The 25,160-nt window shown below is 37.7% G+C and overlaps 1 long non-coding RNA gene and 1 pseudogene across 2 annotated transcripts; one reads left to right on the forward strand and one right to left on the reverse strand.

The window, feature by feature from the left end:
• Nucleotides 1-5,463: 5,463 nt before the first annotated feature.
• Nucleotides 5,464-20,084, reverse strand: LOC147478606 (uncharacterized). Its single transcript, XR_015209608.1, has 3 exons — nt 19,618-20,084; nt 5,844-6,005; nt 5,464-5,755 (listed from the first exon to the last, which is right to left on the reverse strand). It is a non-coding gene; the product is annotated as an uncharacterized LOC147478606 (long non-coding RNA).
• Nucleotides 16,979-19,397, forward strand: LOC147478607 (protein LYK5 pseudogene; annotated as a pseudogene). The gene has a single exon (XR_015209602.1). The product of XR_015209602.1 is annotated as a protein LYK5 pseudogene (transcript).
• Nucleotides 20,085-25,160: the final 5,076 nt, after the last annotated feature.

Below are 25,160 nucleotides of genomic sequence, written 5' to 3' on the forward strand. Positions count from 1 at the left end.
CTACTCTCACTTAAAAAGATTATCACATGAACGTGTCCTACGAACGGGTGCCGTTATATTAAATTATTCTAAAAATATTATTAGTAACTATGCATAGCTATGAGATATGAAAATTATATTAATTACTCATTTAAATTTCTTGCACCACTCTCTATAAAAAGAAGCGCAAAACTTGATAAAACTCATCGACTTCTTTTTATTGTTAGGTTTAATAATAGAAGTTTGATTGAAGTTTTGTGAAAATACCTAATGTGGCGAAGATAATATTGAAGCTACTTGAATAGCAAGACATTCCCAATCACAATAAAAGAATTATAATAAACACTACTTAAAATGCAAAAATATATTTGTTGAGACATTTATTCCCCTTACATATAATACAAATATGTTTTAGGGTTATTAGTTCAATGCATTTGCATCAAGTTTCTGATTTTCCATTAATTATTATTTGAGGTTAGTTTAATGTAGTACGTTGCATCCAGTTTCCAATTTCTCATTAATTATTCTTTGAGATTAGTTCAATGCAGTTGCATCAAGTTTCTAATTTCCCATTAATTATTATTTGAAGTTAATTCAGTGCAATTGTATCCACTTTATGATTTCCCGTTAGTTATTCATTAAGGTTAATTCAGTACAGTTGCATCCAGTTTTCGATGTTTCGTTAATTAGTCTTTGAGATTAGTTCATAGCATTTGCATCCAGATTCCAATCACCCGTTAATTACTTTTTGAGGTTAGTTCAATACATCTGCATCCAGTTTCTGATTTTCCGTTAATTGTTGGTTAGTTCGATAGTTTACAATTTCTATACAATTTGTATACATGTAAGAGTCTGTTTTTATAAACTCACTTTCGTTTTTGGTTCCTAATTATTCGTAATTACTCATGTGAGAAGGCTAAAAAAGTGGACATTTATGCTTTGATCGAGGTCAATGCGATGTAGTTACATCCGACTTCCGATTTCTAGTTAACTATTTTTTTAAGTTATTTCAATGCATTTGCATCCAATTTCTGATTTCCCACTACTTAATCTCTCGATTTTAGTTTAATGCAATTGCATCCAGTTTTTTGGTTTTCCGTTAATTATTCTTTGAGGTTAGTTCAATGCGGTTGCATCCAACTTCCGATTTTATGTTAATTGTTCTCTCGAGGTTAGTTCAATGCATTTGCATCAAGTTTCGATTTACCGTTAATTATTTTTTAGGTTAGTTCAATGCAGTTACATCAAATTTATATTTTCCCGTTAATTATTAATTTAGGTTAGTTCAGTGCAATTTCATCCATTTTTCAATGTTTCGTTAATGAGTCTTTGAGATTAGTTCATTGCATTTGGATCCAGTTTTCGATTTCCCATTAATAAATCTTTAAAGTTAGTTCAATACATCCAAGATCTAGTTTCGATTATTTATACTTCGAGGTTAGTTCGATACAATTCTATCCGGTTTCTGATTTCCCGCTAACTATTCTTTGAGGTTTTTCAATGCATTTGCATTTAATTTTCGATTTCTCACCAATTATTCTATGAGGTTAGTTCAATGCAGTTGCATTCGGTTTTTGATTTTATGTTAATTATTTTTTGAGTAAAGTTCAATGCATTTGCATCCAGTTTCCGGTTTCCCATTAATTATTATTTGAGATTTGTTTGATGTATTTGCATACCGTTTCCGATTTTCCGTTAAATATTTTTCAATGATTTGCATCCAATTCCTAATTTCCCGTTAATTATTATTTGTCGTTAGTTGAATGCAATTTATATAAAGTTTCCGATTTCCCGTTAATCACTCTTTGAGCTCAGTTATGTATTTGAATCCAATTTCTGATTTCATTATAATTATCCAATATGGTATGTAATACCAATTTCTACTTATTCATCTGTAGTGTCATTACAAACATGACATAAAAAGTAAATTATGCTTAATTTACTATGTGAGATCATCGAAGATTATCCAGTTCCCAATTTCTCACTAATTATTCTTTAAATTATGCATGACTCACTATGTGGAATCTTCAAAGATTATCTACGAACGGGTGTTGTTATATTAATTATTCTGAAAAATATTTGCAAATATGCAGAACTATTATATATATTAACATTATATTAATCACTCAACCAGATTTCTTATAACGTGAAAACCTCACTCTCCATTAAAAAAAATGAACTCACCTTTGATAAAACTCTTCAACTTCATTTTGTTGTTTAATAATAGAAATTTGATTGAAGTTTTGTGATATTGCCTAATAAGGCGAAGTTCATATATATTGGACTACTTTGAAATTTGAATAGCAAGGAGTTCCCAATCATACGGAAAGAGATAAGATAAACACCATTTTAAGTGTAAAACTATACTTATCGAGACATTCCCACAACATATAACCCAACTATGTTTTGAGGTTAGTTCAATGTATTTGCATCCAGTTTCTGATTTTCCGTTATTTATATTTTGAGGTTAGTTCAATGCAGTTGCATCTAATTTCCAATTCCCGTTATTTATTTTTTGATATCAGTTCAATGCAGTTGCATCCAGTTTATGATTTCTCGTTAATTATTCTTTTCGGTAGTTCAATACATTTGCATCCAATTTCCAATTTCTTGGTAATTGTTCTTCGAGGTTAGTTCAATGCATTTGCATCCTGTTTCTGATTTCCCGTTAATTATTATGTGAGATTAGTTTAATGCATTTGCATCCAGTTTTAGATTTCTCGTTTATTATTTGATAAAGTTGCATTTGCATATAGTTTCCGATTTCCCGTTAATTATTGTTTGAAGTTAGTTCAATGAATTTGCAACCGTTTCGATTTCTTGTTAATTATTTCTTGAGGTTTTGTATCCGGTGTATTTTTTAGATTAGTTGGTCTGCAGTTTGCAACCGGCTTCCGATTTCCGTTAATTATTTTTAACATTAGTTCCACGATTTGCATTGTGTTTCCAATTTATAAATAATTTTTCTTTGAGGTTAGTTCAATGCAATCCGCATCCGGTTCGATTTCCGTTAATTTAATCTTTGAGGGTTAGCTCAATGCATTTGCATCCAGTTTCCGATTTTCCGACAATTATTTTTTGATGCTAGTTTGATGTATTTGCATCCACATTTTGATTTTCCGTTAATTATTCTTTGAGGTTAGTTTAATGCAGTTGTATCTATATTTCGATTTTCTATTAATTACTTTTTAAGATTAGTATAAAACTTGCATTTGCATCCAGTTTCCGATTTTCCGTTAAATATTATTTGAGGTTAATTCGATACATTTGCATCCAGTTTTCGGTTTTCCATTAATTGTTTTTTGACGTTAGTTTCATTCAGTATTATACATATTTTAAAATATTTGTCATTATTACTTTACCGTTATTTTTTTTCATTTGCTATTATATATTTTGTGATGTTATTTTTTGTATAATTGTTTTTAACTATATTTTGAGACCGTTTTAAGGATATATTCAAAATAAGTCGGTACTTTATCATAGACACTAAAACTGTATGATTTGTAATAGGGAATTAGTTTATACAAATCACCTATTTTTTAGCAATTTTTTTTTTTATTTGATCTAATATATAAGAATTGGAACACTAAAAGTGTTTGATTCGTAATAGGAATCACCAATTTTTTAGCATTTTTTTTTTATTTGATCAAATATATAAGAATTGGAAATACTCTCAAACTCTCCAAATATAAGAATTATAAATACACTTAAACTCTTCAAAGAGGTTCCATGTACGTGGGACTATTAGAAAATACTATCTTTCATATTAGAGTGCAACAGGATAGAAAAAAGACTAACTCTCATATTAGAGTGCCAAGAGAAAATCCTCCTTTAAAGGTCTCTGCTTTAGTATATAGGGAATTAGTTTATACAAATCACCTATTTTTTAGCAATTTTTTTTTTATTTGATCTAATATATAAGAATTGGAATACTAAAAGTGTTTGATTCGTAATAGGAATCACCAATTTTTTAGCAATTTTCTTTTTTATTTGATCAAATATATAAGAATTGGAAATACTCTCAAACTCTCCAAATATAAGAATTATAAATACACTTAAACTCTTCAAAGAGGTTCCATGTACGTGGGACTATTAGAAAATACTATTTTTCATATTAGAGTGCCACATGATAGAAAAAAGGCTAACTCTCATATTAGAGTGCCACATAGGAGAGAGAAAATCCTCCTTTAAAGGTCTCTGTTTTAGTATATAGATAGTAGATAACAAAAAAATGCAATATTCACCTGGACTACAAAGGAAAGTGTTTCCTTAGTTATATATGGTGGATAACCTACGTATTGCAGAATACGGAGATTGGCACAAGAAATTCTGACATCATCAGCAATAGGAGCAAATGAAATATGGATCCTCAGTTTAGGAGCAGTAACGATAAGAGTATTATGATCTTTTTTTGAATAACAATCCACAAAGAACAGCTATTCTAACACTGGGCAGCTTGAAATGAATTGATTTGTATGGTCTTCATCACTAAACTTAACCCTATAGAACCTCAAAATTTTGAGCATAGGAAGGTCAACCGCGGTAGGCAAACGGAGTCTAGTATCTTCAAATTCCAATTTTGTCAAGGTTTTACAAGTAAATAAGGAACACGGAAACGTTTTTAATGTTCCAAATTCAAAGCAAAGATCAAACTCTTTGACATTGTGACGAACAGCGAAAGATATCCATGAATTGAGATGCAAATACCGGTTTTATCAATACGACAAGACATGCAGAAGAAGGGTTTGATAAACAAATTCTTCAAAATTCTGTTTCTTTTTGGTCTTGGTTTCGAAATATTTTTGATCGAATTCAAGGTTCGAAAGAGAACAACTCACAGTGCGCCATCGTTTTGAAAGTATGCTAGTTCTAATCGCGTCTTCCATTGGAAGAAACGAGACAATGTGGCTTCGAATCAGTTCGGGGACACCCTATTTTGATCCCAATAATAAGGCTTGTTCATGTTGTTTTTTTTTTTTTTTTTTCTTTTTGGTTGTTTCTGCTAACAAAAATATGTATGGCAGAGTTATAATGTAAACTTATATTTACGTTTACGAAATACATTAACAGAATAATGAGATCAGTTAAATTGAATAACACGAATCATTAATCAAATGATGGAGTTATAATGAAAAGACATTGAAACTGCATACCTTTGAAAGTTTGATGATCAGCTTACACTCGAGGCGTTTGTTTAGCCGTTAAAAGAGTACTGGCCGAAGCACCAAGAAAACAGTATTGTCCCAGTAGTATACGTTACTTAATATAAAATTTAGTTTTTAGCTCATTTGTGAAGCTGGCAACTGATTTCCCCATGTCAAACCCTAGCTGAAAATCTTCCCAGCAAGTTTTAGTGCAGGAATTTTATTTCAGAAGGCGCGTCCTTGGGCTCTAGAGTGTCTCAATTTCCTTCATATGGCAAGTCCTTCAAAAAGAATGTTCAGGGAGCAAAAGAAAATAAATAAAACAAGGATTCTGAACAAATTTTGAATAATTGGATTCATATTCAAGAACATGAATAAGACAGTTGTGAGCACAGATCACAATAATCTGAATTTTCAATGACCAGTACATTTGTGTCCACATATCACAATAATCTGAATTAACCATACTCTTTTGCATTCTCAAGTAAAAACTTCACAAGGTCTAACTCTTGCCCACATCCTGTAAAACCGTTAATTTTAACTGATCTAAGGGACTTCAAAGCACCATCAGTAGACAACTCTTGCACTTGCCAATATTCTTCCATGTCGAGCATATGTGTATTTAAATATTCCTAATCCAAAATGAGAAAAGTTGAAAATGAGAGTTTATGTTTGTCGGAGATAAACATGTAAGTAACCAAGTAATGTTTATTGCTATACATGGAGAACCAAAGAGAGATTCTGCAGGCTCAGATAACCCCTCATCAAGAAGGCTACGAATTGGACTTGGTTTTTCGTAGGGGACATGTAAAGCTCCAAATCTTTCAAGCTGCAGCATGATGTAGGCAGATGTGACAAGAAATATCGGTCCCTGGTGAGATACTGAGAACATATTTCAAAGTAAGTACGATGTATTGATTTAAGAACAAAGTAACGCTTGCAGATAGTAAAGAAGAAATTTTGGCATCCATGGCGATATCATCACACAAAGATAGGACCCTTAGTTTAGGAGTAGCGACAACAAGAGGAGTATCCTGATGACTTGAACAAGACTTCAAGAAAAACAACTCCTCTAGCACAGGGCAGCTTGAAATGAACTGACCAATATGGTTTTCCTCTTGAAACTAGATCATTGAGAACCTCAAAATTTTGAGCATAGGAAGATCTATGGTCGAAGGCAAACTAAGAGTAGTTTGTTCAAATTTCAATTGTGTCAAGGTTTTACAACTAAATAAGCTGCACGGAAGCTTGTCCAATAATCCACGATTGAAATGAAGATAAATTTCTTTGACACTGACGAATATAGGAATCGACAACTTGAAAAGATAGCCTAAACTTATCTACATCTGACCCATCATGACGAACAAGCATTTGATAAACAAATTCTATAAAATCCCATTTCTCTTTAGTCATTGTTTCAAAATCTTCTTGATCAAAGTCGAGGTTTGAAAGAGAACAACTCACATCGCACCATCGTTTTGAAAGTACACTAGTTCTAACTTCTAATAGCCTCTTGCATTGGAAGAAACGAGACAAGTAACAAGTAACAAGCCCACAGCCCAACACTCTTCATTTCTATGATTCTATCTAGGGGTGGAACTTGAGTGGGGTTAGCCCAAGTCCCGTGTGCATATATGTACGTATATATTTCAATCCTTCTATTCTTGTAAAAATTAAGGTTGAGAATCTCTATTTTAGATAGAATAATATAATCAAAGGTTAATTTCTTTTTCAAACAGTCAAATCTTTTTTATTTCATTAGAATATTTCAATTTTGGTGTTTTTTACCTTCTAATTCCAAAAAAAACTCGAAAAGTTTATCAACCTGACCCATAACCCAACCCAATCCGAATTGGTCAGGCTAGGGCTTGGATTAAAAATTTAAAGACCAACTAGAATTTGGTCCTGGACTCGGGTTGAAACATTTGAAACTTGGATTGAACTCAAATTATGCCTTAATCCGACCCAACCTGCCCAAGTTCCACTCCTAAATTTTTATCACGGAGACATTGGATTACAGTACTGTCACATGGTGTGCCTATATTCGCGTGCGTTTTGCAAAACATTTCATAATATAATCATAAGATAGGTGCCATGATGATTCGATTGATTTCTAGAAGAAAGTTTATATAATGCAGAGAATATAAAATGAAACAATTGGACAAGGGATCTAAATAAGCTTCGGTCAACCATAGAACTTGAACAATACAACAATACTGAGTACTGACCAACAAAAAAAAGATTTACCTAATTAGGCTCTTCTGCGGCTTAAAGCAGCTTTGCTCTCTTGATTTATTCATTTAATTTCCCTCTCTTTCTTGTTCAAATTTCAAACTGAGTATCCGAGTGGCTTGGGTATATTATCATTATCTGGCTGGGGGGTCCTGGTTTTTTTCTCTCTTACTGAGTAGAGAATAAATAGGGATCTATCAAGCCAGGGTAGAAAAGATTATCTAAGGCTTCTTCTTTTACATATCTGGTCTGATACACAGATCTAATCTCTACATCTGGGCTCTATCTCCTTGATTGTCTGATTCTGCAACCCAATCTTTCCTGGGTAGAGGCAACTAACTGGCCCATTTGGCAACAGATGGCAGAGGTACAAGGGAAAGATGTGAGGGATGAGGATCTACAGGATAGTCAAAAGAAAACAATTATAGAAAAACTCCAAGCTGATATGAAGAATCTGTTCTGTTCAAAAGAGAAGAAACAAGTTAATATTGGTTGCAAAAATATGGTAGGAGATCCACAAGCACAAACAACGCTAGTTGGGAAGCTGTATGGGGGAAAACATATTGCCTTGACAGATTTTGCGGCAGAGGTACATAGATGCTGGCAAACAAAGGGAGAAACAAACATCGAAATGATCACAAAAGGCTTTTACAAGATGGTGTTTGACAATGTGGAGGAGTATAATCATGTAAAACAGAATGGACCTTGGGTTATACAAGGATTCATATTATCCATCAAAAAAGGTAAATACTCAGAAGTATTGGAAGCAGATCGGAAGTTTGACAGAGTGGATTTCTGGGTCCAAATACATGGGCTCCCAAGGGATAGGATAAATGAAGAGAATACTAGAATCATTGGGATGAATCTTGGGAAAGTGAAAGGGGTTGACATCGGTTGCTCATCTGAATTCAAAAAACCTGTTGCGCGGGTGCGAGTTCGTATGGACATCAAGGAACGACTTCTTAAAGGTATGGAGATATGCACGGAGATGGGGGAAGTTATTCCAGTGACCTTCAAGTACGAAAAGCTGGAAATTTTTTGTTACTTCTGTGGGTGTATTGGGCATGATCTGCATTTCTGTAGCATACGAGACAAGCACAGTGCAGAGATAAGGAAACTGGGAGGTTCCCCTAAAGATATAAAAAATAACTTTTCTTTTGTGTTGAGGGCAAATGTGTTTTACAATGGAGCAGCTTCCTCCTCTCCGACAACAGTCACTATCTCCGGTACCCCCCAAAAACCAAGGTTGGACCAGATTCCAGCCAGGAATAGAGGTCTCCGGGCAGAAGACACTGGCAAGGGATGGGGATGTTCTCTACTCCACTAAGGGCTGCCAGCGAGGATGCTGGGAAAGAGAGCAGGACAAGGGAGACAGAGGAAGCTAGGACAAGGGAGACAGAGGAAGACAGGACTGGTCTGACAGGAGTCAAAACGGATGGATTAGGTTTGCCTGATTCTATGTCAGTAGCCGTTGGGGGAACAGACATGGAGGGTCAGAAGGAGGATGGGGAAAACACCCAATTGGTAGTTTGGGCAAAAGGCCTGGAGTTTCGACATAATGAATCCCAGGAGGACTGTCTGAGTTTGGGCCTTGGGCCAGCATCACAGGAACAGGGTCTAGTAATCTGGGGTTTGGATAACTCACATATGGATCTGGATCCACAAAAGATGGATAGGGTAGATGGGGCAAATAAAGCCCGGGTGGACAAATCGAATTCTCTGGAAGATACAGCTGGAGACCTAGGGGCGATAGCTCTGAGTAGTGGATCTGTGGGAATAGACAACAGATCTGAAGAGGAGCACGCCTCGCCGAAAGCTCTCTCATCTGGTTTCGAGACATTCATGCCTTATCTTGAGAACATCAAACAAGATGGGCTGCTGCAAATCAACACCTCAAGCAGCAACAACACCAACCCCCTTTCGTTTCTCTGGATCAAGTACACGTGGCAGAGGATTTAAGACGTTGGTATCTCAAGGTAAAGGTAAAGGGTTGGCTAAACGAGGTGTGGATTCAATACAAGGGGTGGACGTGGGGGAAAAAAGAAAACTCAGTGATAGCTCTGGGAGAAAGTTTGGAAACATGGATGATGGTGAATGGGAACGATACTGTATTAGGAAGGTAGTAAGGCAGTCAAAAAAGGCGAAAAGAGAGGCTGATGATTTGCACGCTAGAGGGTTGGGGCATTTGCTCATTCCTGATGAAGCACCAATGATAAGCATCTCAAGTGATTCAAAGGTATCCACTGAGCCATCGATATCAAATAGATCCTTGGACTCTACCATCCCATCTGATGACTCAGGTCACTCCTTCCCTGAGGATCAAATTCCCTCTGATGCTTTTACAGAATGGGGGGAAGACTATAACTCTCAAGAGGATGGAGCAAATTTGGTTGCTCAGAATAATGGGGGACAAGAAGAAGTGTCTGTTGGGAACATGCCTATGGAGCTTGCTCAAGGTAGTGTGGAAGGAGGGGAGTATGATTCTGAGGATAGCATTACGCAGATCAGGTTCCCACAACCAAAGCCAATAGCAATGGATGATTCCTGGGTGATCACAAAGGGACCTGGTATAGAGCAGACACAGTATAAGGGGGAATGTTCAGGTAAGGTTAGCAAAGAGAAAGAGGTATCTGATAAGGGTAAGAGTCAGTCTAGTGGTAGTGGAAGCAGTGGGGGTCTGTGTCTCCTCCAGGGTTCGCGGTAGCTGTCCCACAACAGCTGCCTCGACAGATATGATACAAGCTTGGAATTGCCGGGGAATAAGCTCCTCCACGGCAATTCAGAATCTAAAGGACTTAATAGGGAGATTTGATCCTGATATTATATGTCTGTCTGAAACAAAGGTAGGTTTAGAAAAGATGCAAAGGATAAGTAGGATGATTAAGTACAGAAGCTGCTATTGTGTTCCAGCTGAGGGTCGTAGTGGGGGCCTTGCTGTTCTCTGGAAGGAAGGGGTAGACCTGACTATCTTGGGGGCTACTAGGAACCAGGTGACAGGTAAATTAAATAATTATTTTTGCACTGAACCCTGGTTTTTTTCTTTTGTGTATGGGGCACCCTTAGCATGTAATAGACATAAAGTCTGGTCGGAGCTCAGGGATGTCGCTGCCCTGATCCCTGGGCCTTGGTGCATGTTTGGGGACTTCAATGCCATTACTTCTCTCAATGAAAAAATTGGGGGTAAGAGTATTTTTGACAAGAGTATGGAGGAGTTCAATGGTTTGATAAATGATCTTGGCTTGATAGACCTAGGGTTTAAGGGCCCTAAGTATACTTGGAGCAACAATAGAGCTCCTCAAAGTCACATTATTGAAAGACTTGATAGAGCTATGGCTACTGATGCTTGGGTTTTTCTTTTTCCTAACATGCATGTATACAATGTAGTAAATGCTAGTTCAGACCACCTGGCCATCATGATAAATCTAAATGACACAGAGGAGAGTAGAGGAGACCATGAAAAACCTTTTAGATTTTATAACATGTGGTTCACAGATAATACTTGCATGCCTGTTATTTCTACTGCTTGGAGTTCTATTTCTCATGATTTGCCGGATATTAATGTCATTCTTAAACACAAGATAACTAAACAACATCTCTCCATTTGGAACAAGAAAGTGTTTGGCAATATCTTTACCAATATTAAAAAAGTCAATAAAAAGCTGGAAGATGTGTTGAAGAAACCTTTCTCTTTATCCAATTATGAAATAGCAAAAGGTTTAAAAACTGAGCTGTTTGAGTGGGTGGTAAAGGAGGAAAGTTTCTGGAAACAGAAATCCACTATTCACTGGTTGAAAGAGGGGGGGAAGAATTCTAAGTTTTTCCATCTTTCAACCATTTTCAGAAGAAGGAAAAATAGCATAGATAAGTTACGGAGACAAGGGGGAGGATGGAGTGTAGGGAGAACTGAAGTAGGGGAGAATATTAACTCCTACTTCAGAGATCTCTTCCACTCTGATCATCCCCAAAGAAATGAGAATATCCTAAATCTTTTCAAACCCTGTATCACAGACAAGGAAAATGAGAGTCTTACTGGCATCCCTTCTTATGAGGATATTTGGAGAACAGTAAAGAAGATGGGCAGCCTAAAGGCTCCTGGACCTGATGGGTTCCAAGGGTGTTTTATCAAAACACTTGGGATATTGTGGGGCAAGATTGTTGCTTTTGTTCAAGACTTCTTTACCAAGGGGGAGCTTAACCCTACCTTTAATGAAACTTATATTGCTCTTATTCCTAAAATTAATAATCCGGAGACTGTGGCCAATTTTAGACCTATAAGTCTTTGTAACTTTTGTTATAAAGTCATCTCTAAGTTGTTAGCCAATAGATTAAAGAGTCACCTAAACAAGATAGTTTCCCCCTTTCAAGGGGCTTTCATAAAAGGAAGAAATATAGGGGACAATACTGGGTTGGCTTGTGAGCTCTTCCATCACATGAAAAACATGAAAGATAAGAAGAATGGGTGGGTTGCTTTAAAACTGGATATGGCTAAGGCCTATGATAGGGTAGAATGGTCTCTGTTGGATAACATTTTTGAGAAGTTGGGCTTTAGCCAAAGGTGGCGAAGCTTGATTAAGCAATGTATTTCTACTGTTTCTTTTCAAGTCCTTTTGAATGGGAAGCCTCTTGATAAGATCATCCCTGAAAGAGGCCTGAGACAAGGGGATCCTCTATCCCCCTATCTTTTTATCATCCTGTCTGAGGCTCTTTCAAGGATGATTGCCAAAGCTGAAGAGGAGGGACATATCCATGGGATTAAAATTAGGAGAGCTTCTCCTCCTATATCCCATCTTTCTATCTTTGATGACCTAATCCACATTCACAAGAGGTAATGTTGAGGATGGGGGGCACCTCAAGGACATCCTGAAGGAATACTGTGATGCTTCTGGGCAGTTGATAAACTATGATAAGTCAAGCATTTTCTTTAGTAGGAACCTGAAGTTTAGAAACAAAATAAAGCTAAAAAAGTTCTGGAAAATGAGGCTTTTTGATCCAAAAGATAAGTATTTAGGGATCCCTATTATGTTGTCTCAAAGGAAGGCAGAGGACTTCGACTTTTTAGTGGATAAGATCCACAATAAGATTAAAGGCTGGAAGGCTAAGGTACTATCCCAGGCTGGAAGAGCTACCCTAATCCAGTCTGTGGTACAAGCCACTCCTCTTTATAATATGTCAACTTATATGCTTCCTAAGTCCACCTGTGACAAGATAGACAAAGCATGTAGAGAGTTCTTTTGGCATGGCACTGAAAATTCGAAAAGTGTCCACACCATGGGGTGGGACAAATTATGCAAACCTAAATCTGCAGGGGGTTTGGGTTTTAGAAAGATGAGAGACATCAATGTAGCCATGCTAGCCAAGCTTCCTTGGAAAGCAGCTACTGACTTGGATTCAATATGGACAAAGACTCTTGTAAGTATATATGGAAAGAATTGGATTGGGGAAGTTTGGAAACCACCTGGGTATGCTTCCTATTTTTGGAAAGGCATACACAAAACTTTTAATCTGATTAATGGGGGCTTGATATGGGGGATCCATAGTGGGACTTCCACCTCTGTTCTGGATGACCCTTGGGTGCTATGCAATGGAAAACCCAAGACTCTGAGAGAGCTAGGGGTGGAAGATCCCAGACTGGAAGATCTCCATGTGGCAGACCTATTTCAGGAGGACAAGTCTGGATGGGATGAAACAAAGCTCAATGCCTTCTTTCCTTCTTTCTTAGTTGCAAGGATCAAGGAAGTGTTAATCAGACCTGTGGGGCAAGGGAAGGATAAGATGGTTTGGAGTGAGGAGAAGTCAGGAAAACTCACTGTGAAATCTGCTTATAAACACATCTCAAAGGAGAAGAATATAGGGCAGAGCTCTAATCTCAATACTCATACTGTGAAGCATATATGGAAAGCTAGACTCCCAGCTAACCTTCAGCTGTTCCTATGGAAGGTATATATGGATGCTTTGCCAATAGGGGATAGGCTGGAGGCTAGACATATGGTGGGGGAGTTCTCCTGTCCTTTGTGCTACAAGAGTATGGAAACAGATACTCATCTGTTTTTTGATTGTGAGTGGTCCAGACTGCTGTGGTTCACCTCAGGCTTAGGTATGAGAATGGAAAACAAAGGTAGCAACAATGCCAAAGTATGGATCACTAAGTTTCTTAGTTGGTGTAATAGCAAAAGCCAGCACATATCTCAGGCAGGAGTCCAGGCTTGTTATCTGCTTAATAACATCTGGAAAACAAGAAATGAAGCCAAGTTTGAACAAAGGGTTCCAAACAGGGAAAGAACCATTAGAAGAAGTGAGATGGAGGCCTACAACTGCACCAATAGCTTTGAAGAGAACAAAAAACAGAATGAGATCTCTAACCCCCCTGAGTTTATTTTAGATAGAGCTAACTATGATTTAGATGCAATGTTCCCGGTGATTCCTAATGATTGTGTTATCTTAAGATTTGATGCTGCGTTTCAGGCTTGCTCAGGAGAGGCAGCAGCTGGGACAATAGCTTGGGACTCGGAAGGCAAAGTGATAGGGGCAGGCACTAGGAAATTCAAAGCCAGATCGGCAGAAGAAGCAGAGATGGTCGCAGCTGAGGTGGCCATAGGACTGGCCCTTGCTTTTGGATGGAATGAAGTGTATATAGAGGGGGACTGTTCAGAAGTTATTATGGCACTTAATAGACAGTCGTGTTCATGGATGTATGAGAGCTTGAGAGACTCTGTAATTCAGTCAAGTTCTGCTTTTGAGTTCTGTAAATTTCGGTGGATAAATAGGGAGTCTAATGGTGAGGCTCATCAGTTAGCACAATGGGCCTCCCACCTGCAACAAAGGGATAAGCTACCATTTTGTATCCTAACAAACAAGATCATTCCTGTAATGCTTTAATTCTATATATATATGAGGTATTATCGAAAAAGGAAAAAAAAAAAAAAAAAGACCAACAAGTATGTTTACAGTTTTGGTTAACCATATAAACTTTCAATTCTACTAAAGTCTGAAGCTTTCATGAAACTTTCGGAAATTTAGTTTCCTCATGGCTTTATGTTGATGAGCTCTTACAGCCTCACAAAAAGTGCTGAAAAGTTGGAATATCGGTGAATTCCATGAAGACCTTATCCATGAAGAAATTGACCAGATGATCCCATTAAAGTCAACAAGACGCGTTAACAATTTAACACCAGTCCACAGTCCACACGATACGTAATATAAAGGGTTATATTGACATACCCCCCACCAGTAGTTGCAATTAGGATTACCCCCCCAAAATAATTGAAATTAGAATTTCCCCCCCAACTTGACAGTCAATAGGAGTCAACCAACAGTTTCCGTCAGTTGACTGGTCAAAGATCATGAATTGTCATAAATACCCTTTTTCTGTGGAAATTACGAAATTAGCTATTGACACTGTTTAAAGCCCACGACTCAAAGCCCAAAATCGATATTAGACACTGTTCAAATCTGGTTTGCACAGTAGCATTTACTGTGGCAGATGTTGTCGACCTCTCTTTGACACGCCAAGCCATTTTAGTTGAAGTGTCCTTCTTGTGTGTGTGTCTACTATTTTCCTATTGATTTATACTGACATGAGTAGGTCTTTGACACACATTTCAGCTATTGTTGCAACAAGCACCGGTGCATTAGAATTTGCTACTTCTAATGGTTTTGGAGATTGCTGGAACCATGTTGGACCAAAAATGTCTGGTTTACAGAGAGAAGCAAGTAGAAGAATGTCTAGCTTTAACCAGGTGCATTCTTTAAGCCACAGCATTAACTTAACTGAGATGAAGAAGCGAATGAATCAGCACTCTAACCGATAAAAATAAAATAAAAAATGAATCAGCACTCTAGGTCTTTCTCAGAATGCCTGCAAACAAGCAGAGATCGTGACTTTCAACAATGGAAACGTAAGTGTTGCAGTTACCTCTTAATTAACTTCAAGAATTACTGTGAAAATGTGGACTGTGGATCCTTTAAAATTTTGACTGTAAAGCGGCATGAAGATGTGGATGATTAATTTGTGGGTATTTGGCATATTGGATATCTGATTCAGTGTTAGTTCCATTCTACTATTTAATATCTGATTGTTTATGTCCATTGGTAGTTTTACGGAATGCATGAAAATCCCGCCCTCTTTTGTGATATTTTGGTGCTCTTAATTTTCTTCACACAGTCGTCGTCTCGCATTACTCACAGAGAACTCTGAGCATTTCGTTTCAAACTCAGGTCTCACTGTTATGCAGTTTGTTGTGTATTTTCTTGAGTACATTGACCAAAGATCGTCTCAAACATACAAAATATTGCCATGTCCTGTCAAGTGAGTTTATTTGTTTGTTATTATACTATATCAAGTGGTCTGTTGAAGATGAAATTTTCAGGATTTTGTTTCCAAATATCCTGAGCTTGTTGGTTAGTCTACATTTCTAGTTTATATGAATATGTACCTTAATTCCCTCCCCTCCACCCCTGAGTTAATCCGAATTTCTGACATAAATTTCAAAGATTCGATTCTATTTCCTTGCAAGCGAACATAATAAGGCTCCCCATAATCCTTTGGCTGATCAAGTTTGCTTATTGGCAAATGAAAGGGTGTCAAATTGTTCTTCTAAGAGCTATGGAGTCAAGGGGTGAGAACAAACACAAGATTGTAAATTCTGTTTGATTTTTGCGCTGAATTTTTAAATTAGCACTGCAATCAACAACTGAATTCATATAATTCTGTACGCAAACCAAACTCAAAATTTGCATTTATCGACTCTGATAGCCTCATTAGTTGTTCGAAAAGATAGATATCTATTAATCACATTCACAAATTTTGTTTATCTATCCTGACATCCGGTGCAACATAGACTTTACAGTTCATATTACTCTAGTGCTACATAATACTTTGGAGTATGGCAAAAGTTGAATAGATTTTTGGATAGAGATGAGTATTGGTTGTGAACTAATCCACGGGCAGTAGCAAAAATATAGATACTTCAGTGGCAGTAGCCAAGAAATGGATACTCTAGTGGTTCATGTGGATCATTTGTACCCACATTTTTTGGCACAAGTTTACAAGAGTGTTGTCCTTTCCCTGAAAACAAATCTAGGGTTTGAAGATCTAGAAACTCAATGGCACAGAAAGCAATCATGACCTTTTTCAAGAAGAAAACTTCACCAAAAGGTAGTAGTTAATGGAGCCACACTCATTTCACTCGATCTGTTCTTAGGGTTTTTGAAAATTTGAGTGTGATCTGAAATGGGTTTCCATTTTTCTTGCAGAGGCGTAAATGGAAATGTCAGTTGCAACTAATGGAAATGTCAGAGAAACCAGATTTGAACAGTGTCTAATATCGATTTTGGGCTTTGTGTCGTGGGCTTTAAACAGTGTCAATGGCTAATTTCGTAATTTCCACAGAAAAAGGGTATTTAGGACAATTCATAATCCTTGACCAGTCAACTGACGGAAACTGTTGGTTGACTCCTATTGACTGTCAAGTTGGGGGAGAAATCCTAATTTCAATTATTTTGGGGGGTAATCCTAATTGCAACTACTGGTGGGGGGTATGTCAATATAACCCTAATATAAAAACAACTTCCGTCCCTCTCACGGCTATGACCCACTCCAGTCCATGCCTCAAATACATTATTATTATGACACCAAGCAATAACTTTGAACTTTCACTACCTCGACCCAAAAAATTTCCATTCCATCCACTAGCTCCATCATCTCCTTCTCAACTATGATTACTCCTAATGCTTTCTTGTTCATGTTCATATATGTTGGTACATTTTTCCAAATAACATACTCCCAACAACCTTACCTAGCCAACAAGCAACTTGCATGTGAGCGTTTTGATAACACAACAAATGGATCCCTATGCAATGGTGTCCAAACTTCATGTCTATCATATATTACTTTTAGAGCACAACCACCTTATGATTCTGCACCATATATAGGTACACTTTTAAACTCTGAAGCATCTATGATTGCTCAACTCAACAACATAACTGATGTTGAAAAGATTCCAACTAACAGACTCATAATAGTTCCTGTTACAAACTGTTCATGTTCAGGTCAGTTTTATCAACATAACTCTACTTATGATTTGAAGTACTCAACTGAGACTTATTTTAGTCTAGCTAATAATACTTACCAGGGTCTTACTACTTGCCAAAGTTTGATTAATCAGAATCCATATGATGCTCGAAAACTTGTTGTTGGAACTCAACTTTCGATACCCCTTAGATGTGCTTGTCCAACTAGAAATCAGACTGCTAATGGTGTGAAGTACTTGTTATCTTATTTAGTTACTTGGGGTGATTCTATATCTGCCATTGGTGAAAATTTTGGTGTTGATGAAGAGAGCATAAATTCTGCGAATCTGTTATCTGACAATGATCTTATTTTCCCATTCACACCCGTTTTAGTTCCACTCAAAGCCCAACCCAGGTTAATCTCAATTGCTAGAAAACCACCACCACCACCACCACCATCCCCTACTATAAATGTTCCTACTCCTACAGTTAATAGCTCAAATTCTTCGTCTTCAAAAACTAAGATGTGGCTTTTTATTGGAATTGGAGTTGGTTCAGTACTTTTATTAGCCCTCCTTGGTGTTTTATTAGCCCTCCTTGGTTTCTTCTTGTGGTTCGTGTGCTACCGGCGTCCATCTCAACCAGTCTCACAAGGTAAGATGGTCCCTGTCTCTAGTGACTACACGAGTGCACCCGAAAGGAATTATGAATCATCTGTTGTTACGGCTGAAAATGTCCGACTGATAATGGATTCAGTGGTGAAGGTATACAACTTTGAGGACTTGCAAAAGGCTACTGGGTATTTTAGTGAAGATAAGAGAATCAGTGGTTCTGTATATCTTGGGGTGATTAAAGGTGATAATGCTGCTATAAAGAGGGTGAAAGGTGATGCAGTGAATGAGATTAATATACTGAAACAGATCAGTCATTCTAGTGTGGTTAGGCTATCTGGTTACTGTATGCATGAGGGGAATGCTTATCTTGTCTATGAGTTTGTGGAGAATGGATCTTTAAGTGATTTGCTTCATGAAAGTGAATCATGTGAAACTCCTACGGTGAGACTAGAATGGAAACAGAGAGTCCAGATTGCCTATGATGTTGCCGATGGGCTCAACTATCTTCACAACTATGCAAATCCTCCTTACATTCACAAGAACTTGAAGAGCAGCAACATTCTTTTGAATGGTGGCTTTAGAGCCAAGATAATTAATTTTGGGATGGCAAGGACAGCAGGCAGTGAAGAAGAAGGAGAAAAAGGTTTGCAATTGACAAGGCATGTAGTTGGTACTCAAGGTTATATGGCACCTGAATATATGAAGGATGGGGTGGTTACTCCAAAAATGGATGTGTTTGCATTTGGTGTGGTAATGTTAGAACTCTTATCCGGTAAAGAAGCTGTTACTTTCTCTGACGCCAATGGCAATGACGGAAAGAATGTAAACGCAGAGCTCTTGCTCTTGTCCATAAACCAAGTGCTTGAAGGAGAAAATGTGAGAGAAAAGCTGAAAATCTTCATTGACCCATCTCTAAGAGGTGAATACCCCTTGGATTTGGCTTTCTCCGTAGCTCAATTGGCAAAGAACTGTGTGGCTAAAGATTTGAATTCTCGTCCATCTATGTTTGATGTATTCATATCTCTGTCAAAGATTCTTTCATCTTCTTTGGATTGGGACCCATCAGATGAACTTGAAACGTCTACAATATTATCGCGTTAGCCATGGTTTTGGTTTCATCTGCAAAATTAAGGAAAATAAGCAGGGTTCTGTAGTACGTGTTATATCCGGATGAGGTTGGCAGTTGATACTTCGATCCAAATGTGCTAGAAGTCGACAATATGAGTCTGGGGGGATCCTGTAGTAAATGCTAGGATGCGAAAACGATCGTTTTAAAGTGTTATCAACCAGTACTCTATGTGTATCGAGATCAATACATCCTTTGTTGCCTTGTCAGTCAATTCCGACATAGGCACGGGTGGATTATTTGTAACTATTACGTAATCAGCGATAATAATCATGTATGAAGTATGTTAGAGCATATCACACTTTAGTTCCCTGTGGTTTCAACTCTCAAGTATACTTTTTCGTGTTTCTATACTTCTACTTTATACAGACTTCAATCAAGAAACTATTTCTATGCGTAGGAGAATTGCTTATTGCACTACACACGTTGTATGGACATGTATTAATTTTAGGATGACACACACACGTTGTATGGATTAAGGAAGAAAGTAGTTGACATCATACAAAGTACTTACTTGTTTGTTGAGCTGAACAGTTCCCTTTCATTCTTGAACAATGAGGTCAACGATGCATCACTTTTGTTCTACAGAAAAAATATACCCAGCGCTGTTCATGGGCCCGTTTTTGGTTGGGCCGTGGGCTGGATGTTCAGACGTTATGGGGGCATGGGGGAAGTAAATTTGATTTTATCTAAGCTCAACCATTTCAAGGTTTTACACATGATTATGGCCGGGCCGGGCCGGCCCTCAAACAATAAAGTCCTCATGCTTTTAGGGTTGGACCAGCCCTCATGTACCTCGAGAGCCATACTTTGAGAGATGGGCCAGTCCTACCCTCATGTACCTCGAGGGCCGGGTCAGGTCGGGCCAATGCTTAAATCTCGAAACCTTTACCCGCCCCTCAATCCTCTCGAGAGAGCTTGAGGGCCAAACGTGAGGGCCAGATACTAAAATAAATTTAGAAACATTAGTTAAAAATGATAAAATCGAATCTTTACAATTAAACCTTCAAACTACTAAAAATACTTGTTAAAGTTGTATTAGTCAATTAAGATCAATTAAATTCATTTCATAAAATATTATAATGAAATTATAAAGTTGGCAAACTTAATAGATAAACGTCTTTTAAGTGATTTTTAACATATTAATGTTAAAATGAAATATATTGTAAAAAAAAAATTTAAATATATGTAATGTTGAGGGCTTAATAAGGGCCGGACTTAAGGGAGGGCATAAGTTTCAAAGTCTAGACTCTTACCCTCCCCTCAAAGGCTTGAGGGCTGGATAGGCCCAGCCCATGAATATGTGAGGGCCTCATTTTGAGAGCTTTTTCGGCCCATGGGCCGGGCAGGGCGGGTGGGCTGAGAGTTTGAGGGCCATTTTGACACCCCAAGGTTAAGTCAGTACACATGATATATACAGTGAGCAACCCAGAAGCTTGCATTGAACTCATTGTGTCGAACAGCAAAAGCGGTCCATGCATGTATATGTCCATAAGAGAATTTACCACCGTAGACGGATAGATTGAACTTCTTAACATCTGAGCCATCGTGGAGTATGTTTGATAAACAAATCCTTAAAATCTACCCTGTTACTTGTTTTCTGCGCATAATATTCTTGGTTAAACTCCATTGTTTTGAAAGAATACTAGTTCTTACCACATCTTCCATTGGAAGAAAAGAGACAATGTGACTACGAACCTGTTCAGGCAAATCACATATTCTAACCATCTTTGCTTTGAAGGAAAATACAGCTCTCTCCCAATATTTACTCTCTATAACAGACTAAGCTCTTTGGAAACCCTATTTCTCATGCTTGGGTGGGTATAACTTATAAGAGGCTGCTTACCTATTCTAAGCAAAACACACTTCTTTTTTGGAGAGAAAAAATCGTTTAATTTGCATCACCATATACAGTATTCCAATTTGTGGCAGTGCTCAAATTTTCACTTCTATAGATGGTAACTATAGATGATGGAAATTGGCAATCAAAGGATTTGGGCCACTAGAGCGGAAGATCATATGGGTGTGGACTTGTGGCAGCTGCACAATCAGTTTCACCAAGTAATTTGGCATATGCCGAGCAGAGCATACCCACTCGACACCAAACTCAGATTCCTGGTTCTGTCCCTGGCACGAGTACTTTGGCAGTTTGGCATAACCAGGAATACAGGAATCACAATATTTGTTTTTGCAAAACTCCGCCAGGGTTCATAGAAAAGGTGCATCTTTCATAAATACTTTGGCCCAGAGTGCATCCGTTTCCTTCAATATACTTTTAAGAGTAGTAATCCTTGGAATCTTGTAACTCCAGCTGAATTATATAGCTATCGATATCCAATGCAACAATTCAAATATAACACCATATACGAATTTGAGATGCGGTGGTGGCCTGATGACAGTCACTCCTAACTTCCAAGGTTAAGCACCAGGGGCTAAGATACAAGGGAGAGAGTCAGCCAAAGCAGTAGACAAACAGAACACCAGAAAAGAACAAATGTCCAAAACACGCTTAGACACCTCGATCCAGCCATAGGAAGTAGATATTAATATAACCTGCTAGAATTCCCAACCATCTGCGGAAAAAGAAACCTACCTCTAACAAGAACAAAGGAAAAAAAGCGACTTATTGTAGTCCTTACCAAGTGCAACATGCAAAGAGAGGAAAAAGAAACCCAATAAACTCCAAAGATAACCCCAAAGTTGCTATTTTATTTCTAATTTTTCTTCTGCATGGCTCAAGAAACAGGCATACATATCAAACCACACAAGGAGGCCAACAGGGCCATACATAGGGGAAAACACGAGGTAGACAAATCGTTTCACCACCAAAATCAGAAATGGTGTCCGCCCTTTTGTTCTTCATATCAAAGAGCATGTTCTTGGCATGGAGAAGTAGCAACAAGACGCTAGGATTCAATGGGTGAAAGGCTCTAAAAAATAAGAAAGCCAAAGAGTTTCCAGGAGACACTCGTACATGTTCAGTGTGTATTTCAGACACCATCTAACTTGACAGGTTAAGTCTTCAATGAGCTCCCATATCTCTAAAGTGCATGAAACATCATAAGCCATACATTGGATAAATCCTCGTGGCTCACCCAACTGGAGCTATAATGCAACTTTAGATCGTGGGTGCCTGCAGTTGCTTAACGTTTGGATTTGAACTGAACACTGCAAAGTGTACAATACTTGAATAATATAATCTTGCTTCCGAACAAACAATTCCCCTTTCACTAATGACTGTCTTTGCAAAGAACGGTACAATGACGGAGAATGAGCCAGTACTGAGTCGATATCCTATCCACTCACCTGTGTATGAAGAGAATATTTCCACATCAAAATAACAATAACAAGTTTCATCATCCTTTGCTAGTAAACCTTGAACCACTTTGTACGTCACCCAGTCTAGGCAAGGGTAACTGCTACCTTCACATATAAATCCTTCTATTTGACATAGCAATCCTTTCTTGGGAGTTTCTGGAAAAAGGACCAATTGTTTTGTGACTGAATTGCAAACATAATAATACAAGTGGTCTAGGAACGCTTTCACCTAAACCCATATTTGCTCTCACAAAATTCAACCAATGCCTGACACCCTTCTCCAAACAAGAGACGACTTGTCTTTTCCCTTCCACTTGATGGCACAAATTCTGGTCAAGCAGGATTGTGACAACCATTAGTAACTGAGTCCTTCCATATAGAATCAAACTTCCGAGGGACAGAAGTACTTAATAATCTTTTCTTCCATCCAATTTTCAAACTCAGTAAGGCACCAAGCAAAGGGCTCAGAATCCCACAATGACCATAGGAATGGACCATTGCCGCTTCTATTGGCGAAAAACTAAATAAGGTTCTCAACCAATACGGATCAGATTTCGGCTCATTCTCATTAAGAATTTGCTTCCTAGTCCCTTTTTTTCTTTTTCTTCTTCTTTGTCATCGTTCTAGGTTCCTCTTTCTCCTTTTTCACTTGATTCCTAACAGGAGTACTAAGAGCTGATTTGATCAACCCAAACACATTTTTATCCCCGACACCCTTATCCAAACAAAAGCTGATTTGATCAACCCCAAAACTTTTGCATCCTTTACACCCTTCTCCAAACAACCCATCAACATATCTACTCTAACATTCTCAATCCAAACCTGGGAAATGCATCAACCACCACTATATCTCACCAATGGTAAGAGAAGTTAACAAATCGAAGACAAAAGCGAAGCTAAAAAAAAAAAAAAAAACTATTCAAGGACTAAAAAGATTAATGACGCAGTTATTTTCTTGATAGCAATGAAGCCGAATAAACAACCAGGGTAAAGGGGGGACCAATTTGTGCTGAATAAACAAGTAGGGGGTAAAGGGGGACCCCAAGAACGAAACAAAAAAGTAAAAGCCAGTTGAGTACTTTTTTGCGAGCAAAGGGTGGGTTGCGAGACAAGAAAACATCCAATGTGGAAAGGGGAACCTGTTAACAATAATCAAGTAGTAAAAGTTGTTGAGATGAGAAGTGAGTGGAGTTGAGATGAGAAAATCGGGAACTTATGAAGTCAGACAGCGAGAAATGAAAAAAAAACGGTATGTACCTGTACCGAGTTGAGAGAGAGGAGATATCGAGTGAGGAGAAAAAGAAGAGGGTGCGAGAGAAAAAGAAAGCGACTGGCGCGAGAGAAGAGTGAGGAGAAATCAGTTTGTGCGAGAACGAGAATGAGGACATACATAAACCAACCAAAAGCCTTTTTGGGCCACATACCCCCCCCGGCCCAGAACGTTCGCTCCGCTCACTTGATTACAAAATGTGACAAGTAACAAGCCAATAGCCCAACACTCTTCATTTCTATGATTCTATCACAGATCCATTGGATTTACAGTAGTATACTAGTGTCACATGGTGTGCCTACCGCCCTACCTATATTCGCGTTTTGCAAAACATTTCATAATATAATCATAAGATACGGATTCGATTGATTTCTAGAAGAAAGTTTATAATGCAGAGAATATAAAATGAGACAATCAGACAAGGGATCTAAATAAGCTTTGGTTAACCATAGAAGTTGAACAATACAACAATACTGACCAACAAGGATGTTCACAGTTTTGGTTAACCATAGAATCTTTCAATTCTACTTAAAGTCTGAAACTTCCTGTGGCCAACGAAAAAGAAAATATCATGAATCTTTCATGAAACTTTCGGAAATTTAGTTCCTTGATTTGATGTTTAAAGGAACAACCCCAGAAATAAGTTGCACCATGAAATGCCTATGTTGATGAACTCTTATAGAAAAGAAAAGATTAATAGAACTTAAAACTTATCAGGATAATATCCCATAAATTTGCTCCTGGCTCCTTTTTCTATGGGATACGGGCAAATATTCACAGTACAGTATGAGCAATATTTTCCGTTGTCGGTGCCATCCTTAAATACTGCAGTATGTGCAATATTTGCTGATATCTCATAGAAAAAGGAACTGCCATTTGGTCGTCAAAGCGACAATTTCACCCAGGACGAATCCAAGCAGTTGGAAGCAAAGAACAGTTGTCTGGTGTTTACTTAAATTTGAGTTTAGAATATATCAGACCAATCTGACACTTTTTCTTATTGGTAATGAACTAAGGATAAATAGGGATTAAGCAGACCAGGCAACATTTTTACTATTTAAACAATTGTGAAAAGAACACAACTTCAGTGAAGAAGTCAAGTCCTAGACTCCTAGTGGACATCTTCTGTCAGTGCCTATCTTAGCAATGACTTCCCGATGTTGAGCCATATGCCCGTTACACATTCCCCAGGGCAGACCCAACTCACATACGGGGAAAACATCATTCTGCAGGACAGACCTGACTCACATGAAGGGGCAAAAAATGGGCATTTAGGACACAAGAATTCTGACAAAGTAAATATACAAATAACATGTAAAAATGTCCAAAATTAAGTGCATTGATGACAAAGTAAATATACAAATAACATGTAAAAATGTCCAAAATTAAGTGCATTGAAAGCTATCATATGTTACTTTTAGAGCACAACCACCTTATGATTCTGCACCATATATAGGTGCACTTTTAAA

This window comes from Coptis chinensis, chromosome 9, assembly GCF_015680905.1.
Source record: "Coptis chinensis isolate HL-2020 chromosome 9, ASM1568090v1, whole genome shotgun sequence".
NCBI classification, from domain to species: domain Eukaryota; kingdom Viridiplantae; phylum Streptophyta; class Magnoliopsida; order Ranunculales; family Ranunculaceae; genus Coptis; species Coptis chinensis.